An 8,551-nucleotide genomic window follows, 5' to 3' on the forward strand; every position below is an offset into this window, starting at 1 on the left:
ATCTCCAGCTTCCACCTAGAATGCCCAATTCTCCTCCCCCAAACCTAGAAACACCCCCACACAGCCCCAGCCAATGGGATGGCCGCTCTGACAGTCACATGACTGCCCTCACTAGGCTTCCAATCATTATAATTTTGCCAGGTCCATGTAGGTGTCGGCGAGTGGTGATGACGTGAGGTGCCAGAGCCCTGGCAACGGCTACAACCAGTGGGTGGAGCACCATATGGTTTTCGGAGCCCCAGGTCAGTGTGCGCCGAGGCATAAAAACTTCAAATAACAATTCTTTACAGATGTGAGCTTCAGTCTTGATTTTCTGTTTGTGTCCCCAGCACTTAGCATATTTTGCACATAGTAAACACATAATAAATAAATGCTCTTTCATTGATTCATTCATCACATTGCATTCTATTCATACATTCAGTCATTTACAAAGTCTTTGATTTAGAAGTGCAAAAGATCTTTGATGCTACCTCACAGGTCATAGGTCTTAGATTCAGATTTAGAAGAAACATTAAAGGACATCTAGTCCAATTTACTCATTTTACAGATGAGAAAACTGAGGTCCAGAGACTTTTCCAAAGGTCACATAGTAAGTGACAGAGGTAGGTTTTGAATCTAGATCCACTGGCTCTAAATCTAATGCTTTTCCCCCAATTGTGCCATATTGCACTGCCCTTTATTAAAATAATCCAAAGCTTATGGTCTTCAGTGAAAGATAATGATTAATGCTGTGATGGGATTGAAGCATAAAAATGACCCAATAGGTCACCCAAGACCTCTCCAGTCCAATATTGTTTTTCACTCAGTCCAAGAAATCAGAAAATCTGGGTTCTAGTCCTGTCTGTTACTACAATTTTGCAATGTGACCTTAGGAAAGTTGGGCTATCTTTGGGTCTCGGGTTCATTATCTGTAAAATCATGGAGTTGGGCTAAATGTTTTCTAGGGTCCCTTCTAGTTCTAACATTCTATTATTTTATTTAGGCAATTTTCATTTACGTGAAAACATGATCCTCACAGAGAAGGCTTCAGAGCTGAAATTGTTATTCCTGGCAGAATCCAGCTTGGCAGCTGTTAATTCCTTCGGCAAAGAGTTCCCAGCTGCTGAGTGAAAGATTTCCTGGAAGAAGGCTCTAAAACATTTTTAAACTAAACAAACAAAGCAAGTCTGCCTTTCCAGGGTCAGAGCTCTTTATTAACCCCCAAAGCTAATAGGATCCCAAGATTTCTATAGCAGGGAGAGAAGGGAACAAGTCGGAAGGAAGAGAAAAAGAAGCTTGTTATTAAAGCAGGACCTTGAGTGCAAAATTTCATCTTGCTCTGGAGGTAAGGGTCCAAAGGGGAAATTAAAGAGGAAAAAATATATCATTCTAGGATTTGGATCTACATATGAGGAAACTAAGACTGATCAAGGTGAAGTGACTTGTTCAATCTCAAAACTGATAGTAGTACGCATCAGAGCTGGGTACAAAGTTAAGTCTTCTAACTTCAAATCCAGGGTTGTTTTTATTCCCCCCCCCCTCCCCTGTATCATGGTTCTGTTTTTTTTTTCCTTTAGCTTGAAAAGAGGAAGATGTTGAAAGGGAGAAATTATGTGAGTAAATATAGCATAAGGCCTCTGGGGGCAGTGCTTTGCCCAGGACTGTATTTTTGAGGGCACTAACTGCACTTTTCTAGAAGTGCTTTTCCCCCATCAGCAGATGCCTCCTTCTTCCCATATGCTCACTCTCAAGTAGAAGTGCATCCCCTAGTTCCATTGTGCCTGTCAAAAAGTGCTATAAAAATAATAAGCTCAATTGATCTTAGAAAGGCATGGAAGACTTGCATGAAATAATGAAGAGAGAAGTGAGCAGAATCAAGAGAACATAGTATATAGTTATAGCAATATTGTTTTAAGGATGACTTTGAGCAACTAAGTCACCTTGACTATTATAAATACACAAATTAAAAATAAAGGATGTATGAAGTGTAACGATTGGAATGACGCCACCTGCTGGATACTTACTGTAGAAGAGTTCTGCCCATGAAGCAAAGGTCTTTGAGGGCAAGACCAGGCTTCAGGAAGTGACGCGGACTAGTGGGAGGAGGAAGGAAGAGACTGGCGCTCGGTCTCGCTCTCTTTCCTGAGGACGCTGGCGGAGAAGGGAGCTAGAAATGTGCTCTCCCTTTAATAGATAGGAATCTAGGCTTTTCTCTCTCTTTACCAAATTCTTATTCTCCTTAATAAATGCTTAAAAGTCTAACTCTTGCTAAAGCTTATAATTTATTGGCGACCACTCATTAGATATTTTAGACAGTTTAGCTAGAATTTTAGCCCCTTAACAGAAGAAAGACACTGTCCAGAAAAAGATTGATAGAAGATAAATAGAAAAATAACTTTACATTCATATACCTATCTATGTAGAGTGGTAGCCATCTCTAGGGTGAGAAGAAGGGAAGAAAAAAGGGGAAAAAAGAAATTTTCATGATAACTGTCATATATTTGGAGGGAAGAGCAAGCTGTAGATGGTAGATTTGCAGTTCCATGTGCAATCACTTTTTTTTCTTGTACTGCATAATGGAAAATTTGTTTTGTTTCCCTGAACTGAGAATAAAATGAAACCAACTAAAACAAACAACAAGTGTCCAGTTTCCCTCTTCACCATAGAAGTGGGCTTTCTCACCAGTGTCCTTGCTCCAACTCAGCTCCACCTGTGAAGCTAAGACCAATGAAGTCCAGAGCTGAGGGACTGTACTTGAGACTGTAGTCAAGTAGATTTTTCAGTGGTTCACTAAAGAACTACCATATGCTCAAGGGCCACTGCTGATAAGATTTGTGAAGGCCAAACAGTGTAGGAAGAAGGCCTCCAGCCCACGTAGGCCTCGCCATAACCAGCATGAAGTCAGGGCGTGGTGCTGGAGCTTCCTAAGTTCTTTTCTCAGTCTTCTGCACCTCCTGCCCCAAGATACAGAACACTGCAGATTTTCAGGATCCTCTGGAGTGTCTCAGCTCCCTGTGTTGCTGCAAATTTTGACTCCTCCTTACACAAGGTGGCTGTGAGGTGATACAATGCTTGGTATCCTCACAGCACTGGCTACTGGTAGGCAAATTCAGCCCTATGTACCTCAATAGGGCTGAGGCTCACACCAGACCCTCCATGGACAATTTTCTTCTCTTAAACAAGAACCTGAGACAGGAATCATCATACTGGAGGTGACTCTCATATGACTGCAAAGAGAAGAGCTATGAGATCACTGTTATTATTCAGCTAATGACTCTTCAAAGGATACCAGTCCAAACCAGCCTGAAAAATAGTAGCTCAGGATGCTTCAGTCTGGGTAAGATAGTTAGGAAAAGGGTATGGAAGAGCCCAGCTCTCCCAAATGTCCTCCAGCAAAAATCTAAAAAGCATCATCAAGAAATCCAAAGAGAAACTATAGCAAATAGCCTTCACTCAGCCCAAGACTGCACAAAGACAGCCAGAAGCCTTTGAGATCTCTCCACCAGGAGAGCTCTTATGAATGTAGGTAAACAAGCCAGAAATCTATCAAATGTTGAAATCAAAGTCACTCCAGAAGCACTTGAAATGCTAGGAAAGGGTGAAGGTAAAGAAAATTGAGAGTAAGTATCTAGGTGGTACAATGGATAGAGTTTGAACAATGGTTTGGAGTCTGAAAGACTCAACTTCCTGAGTTCAAATCTTTCCTTGGACACTTACCATTTGTCTTGCCCTGGGCAAGTCACTTCACCCAGTTTGCCTCAGTTTCCTCATCTATAAAATGAGCTCCAGAAGAAAATAGCAAACCACTCCCCTATCTCCGCCAAGAAAACCCCAAATGGGGTAACAGAGAGTCAGGCAACTGAAATGACTGAACAACAAACAAGCCTCACTCTGAGGGAGAAAGGAGTGCTAAGAAATGAGCAACCCTCTGAATGCTACATCTGAGAATGGAGTAGAAGTTTGCAGTACACTGAGCTGAGACACTCCAGAGGCCCCATAAAGCCTGCAGTGTTCTGAATCTTAGGGGAGAAGGGCCAGGGGACTTGGAAAAGAATATAGGAAGATCCAGGAAGTTGGAAATCCATAATGCTCTAATCATGCCCTGACTGGGCTGTTGTACTGGGGATGAAATTCCACCATAATCTGACCTAAAGTGCTCACAGTGGTCCTAAATGGCCTAAAACGATATGCCCAAAGGACCCTTAAATCTACTTCCACTTTGAACACAGTTACACTAGAGGAGATGAAAGTCTCTTATAGGAACCCAGGTATTTGTGGTCAGGATCAAAAGTGCCAGCTAAAAGTGGGATGGATCTGGACCCTAGCTAAAAAGCAAAACTAGGACGTGAGGCTAGAGATTTAGATAAATTAGATATTTAGATAAATTTCTCCCAATACTAGGGAGAAATATTATGGATCAAGTACGTACCCTGGAGATCTACTCAGAAGAAGAAAGGAACTCTACAACAGTTTACAAGTAGAAACTTGAGAGATTTTTTTTTTAATAAATTGGCCACAAGACCTATAAGAATGAATGTCTGGTTTGTTATCCAAAGAAGTCTTGTTTGCTATCTCTGTCCTTGCAGACACAATTTAACTCAATGAACATTTTCTAGTCATAGGAGGGAACAAGGAAGTTCTTACTAGTCCTCATTCCCAATTTCTATCCAATCACATTCTTCTTCCACCTATGATGCTAACCTTATTTCTGTAGTTGCCAAAACTATAAACTATAAAAAGAATGGTTTTGGCTTTGCTGGGGAGGCTGAGATCCTATATATTGATCAATCCATGCCTTACTAACAAATTTATTGTGCTCAGAACTATGTACCTTGGGTCTACCTTAATTTTAACTGTCACATATCGAAAATAACTGTCCTGGAAAATAAGTCAAGGAGATACAATTTAAGAATCATCAGGACAAAAACAATAACACTTGGAAACCTAATTTTAAAAATTACAAAAAACATCTGTTAGAATCAATGAAAATGCTAATTATCTCCTGAAACCCTCCAAATGAAAACTCTCAAGAATGTCATAACTAAAATTAAGAGCTGTATCTTTAATGAAATAGAGGTACTTCAGGCATTCCTAATAAAGGAAAGAAGTATATTCTTTGAAATATAAATATAGGAGTCAAACATAGAAACCTAAAAAAGGTTGAGCAATGTGAAGGGGCTAATGAAGGGGTTACTATTCTAATGAGGGCAGAAACCCTAGAACTTTAAAGTCTTCAAAGTCACAGAGGACAAAAAAAATAGTGAGAGAGCCAGGGGGTGTTTTCATCACTTTTGATGATCTTAAGAAAGGAAAGAAGTCATTTTGACTATTATAAATATCAAATTACCAACAAAGGACATGGTAAGGAAGACTGGTATCTGCATCCAGAGAAAGAATTGATAGAAGTATGTATAGAATGGTTTTATGTATATACTTGTAATCTAATGTTAGCCATCTCTTCAGGGGAAGGGAAAAAAGAAGTTAAATGAAACTTTATTATATATTTAAAAGGAATTAGCAAGTAGTACATTAATAGACTTGCAAATTTCATGTCTAATCATCTTTTTTTTCTACTCTGCTATGTTATTGAAATGCTGGTTTTATTTCTTAAGTTCAGAATAAAATAAATAAAAATGTCTTAAAAGGAAAGAAAAGGAAGTTACTAGAGGAGAACAAGAGAGAAGGGGGACTTACTATTTCTATTAGTTGGGTTACACACGAAGAATAATATACTAATTTACCCAGAGCCCCTGAACTCTCCGTTAGGATGGAACTCTCTCCTCACTGGTAGAGATCAATGCCCTGCACCTACATAAAATGAAATTTTTTTTGCACTGACGAGTTTTTTTAAAAGAAAATAATTTAGATCTGCCTATTGACAAGAGTGATCTCCAGATAACCATATGTTCATGGTCTAATATAAGGTGCTGTCTAATGGAACTGATGATGTTAGATGCCCATTTCTGTTCACATTACTTAGCACTCAGATCAAAGTTCCCTTTCACCTCAACTAGTGGGATAAAATGGGTCAATATAATCAGAAGATAACAAGTTGTATCCTCCCATCCCTAAACACCCAGAGATCATTTCTATTTCAAGAAATCTTTGCTGGACTTGTAAATTCTCTCCCTCTTTCCTCTTAAATAAGAAGTGGCTGGTAGCCAAGGTTATTTGAGTCCTTTGGCCTGTGAAGGTCCAGCCTTCCATGTCCTGACATTTCTTCCTCCCTGCCCTTGCCCCAGACTTTTCTTCACCTCTTCTTCTTGAAACTTCTTGTTTCAATACAAGATCCCCACTACACTTGTTTAATGCCCCTCTCAATTATGATGTATTTTATGCATATGTTTTAAAATCTACTAATAGGATGAGTCCTTGTTATAATCTTTCCCAGTACAATGTTACCTCCTTAAGGATATGGATTGTTTTGTTTTTGTCTTTGTATTCCTGGGGCTTGGCACATAGAAAACATTTAATTATTGAATTAAATGGGGATCAAATTAACCTATATGTATGTGGTGAATGGAGCTTGTAGAGAGAATGAAGAGATTATGTGCAAGAGAATGACCTACTTAGGCTGGAAGGAATAGTAAAGATGCAGGTTTAGAATTGGGTTTTTTCCCTTTGTGTCATCGTTGGGGAAGAAGTGGGGAGAATGGTGGAATTCACCAATGTCCATCAAAGCTCAAATCTGTCTTGCTTCAGAGGCCATATACAGGGTGTAATAAAACTAGCACACACGCGCGCGCGCACACACACACACACACACACACACACCAATGATGGTAACTATAGTCAGCTGAAGCAGAAACTGCCCATATGAATTGAACAAGCTGAGCTTATTAATAACGTGCCCCATTCTCCCCTAGAAGTAGGCATGAGGCATCCCTACTTGCTCCATGCCTGCATATCTGCCTTGCAGAGAAGTAGAATTTCCAATCCAATGGAACCTGGGCTGTGGGATAACTTAGAAAGGGGAGAGGTCAAAGAGGAAGCAGGCATTTTAAAGTCTCTCCAGAGGCCCTAAATTCAAGAAACAAACAAATTTTACAAAGTTCATGCCAGTCAACAAACATTTATTAAGTGTCTACAATATGCCAACTAGTGTGTTAAGTACAAGGAGTAAACATTTGGGGAAAAAATGACGGCGGTGATGGGGGAAGGAGAGGATAAGGGGAAGCACCCTATGTGGGGGCATGACAGAGTCCATTCCAATACAGTACAGCTGATTAGGAAAATGTAGAGATGGTTGGCCTGGAAATTCTCTTTAAAAAGAGGTTTGGAGATATTCATTACACCACCCTCCGTGTCCTTCAATCAGAAATCAGAAGGCATTGAGGGTGCTGATGAGGTATGAGTACTGAGGCTGTTGAGATCTCACAAGACTAAGAGTTTCCGGATGACGAAGTTCCTGTGGGCATGGTAGAGTCCAGTCCAAAGGAGTACAGCTGAGTGGTAAATGATGAGATTGGCTGGCCTGGTAGTCCTCTTTGAATGGGAGATTTTGGAAGTTCTTTGCTCTACCCTCTAGCCCTCTAATCAGAGGACCTACTTGTAGGTTATTGCTTTGTTAATGCTTAAAAAGATTCTAGTACTTAGATATGTTTTTAATAATGGAATGAGCTGCCCTGTGAGTTGGCCAACTTCAGAATCATTCAAGCAGCAATTGCTTGGGAAAGAAGGTTAAATGATTTGACATTCAAATGGGTCCTATCCAATTTAAGTATCTATAACTTTAAGAATCTCACTCCGTGCCCAAGAACTTGAGATTTAGAGGGCATGTGATGACTGTCTTCAACTATTTGAAGGGCTGTGATATGGGAAAGGGATTAGACTGATGCTGCTTATAACAAGAAACCCAGACTAGAGACAATGGGCAAACACTGCAAAAAGCCACATTTAAGCATGACATCCAAAAACACCCTAACTATTAGAGCTGTCCAAAAGTCAAATCTACCAGAAATGGTGGACTTCCCCTTATTGGAGAGGCCAGATGAGTTCTTGCTGAGTATGTTGTGTTATTGTATAAGGGCGTCATAATCACTAATCATAATATAACTTATGTAATGCTTTAGTACTTTTTATATTTTGTTTGTATGAATTTGATTCACAAATAATTCTGTAGGGGTGGTGTTATATCCTTGTTTTACAAATGAGGAAACTGAACTGAGAGAAGTTAGGTGACTTAACAAGGGTCACTCAGGTAGTACAAATCTGAGTCAGGATATGAACTCAGGTCTTTCTGACTCCAAATTCTGCCATCTAACTATGCAACCTAGAAGTCTAGTCTCCCTTAGGCATGTTCTGGAATAGGTGGCTTTTAATATCTCTCCCTTCCAATAGGAGAGTCTATTATTACATTTCTAAGAGCTGTTCTATGTCATTCCCACTTTATACCCCAACTTAGCCTCTTCAAAATACTTTTGAATCCATTGCCACTGGCCTCCTTTGGTATTTTGCAAAAAAAAAAAAAAATTTCATCTCCTGACTCCTTCCATTTTTGCTTGCCTGTAGACCCTGCATAAAATCTTCTCTGCCTCTTGGTATCCCTGGATTCCTAAAATCCCACCTTCTA

This window comes from Dromiciops gliroides, chromosome 3 (assembly GCF_019393635.1).
Source record: "Dromiciops gliroides isolate mDroGli1 chromosome 3, mDroGli1.pri, whole genome shotgun sequence".
Lineage (NCBI taxonomy): Eukaryota > Metazoa > Chordata > Mammalia > Microbiotheria > Microbiotheriidae > Dromiciops > Dromiciops gliroides.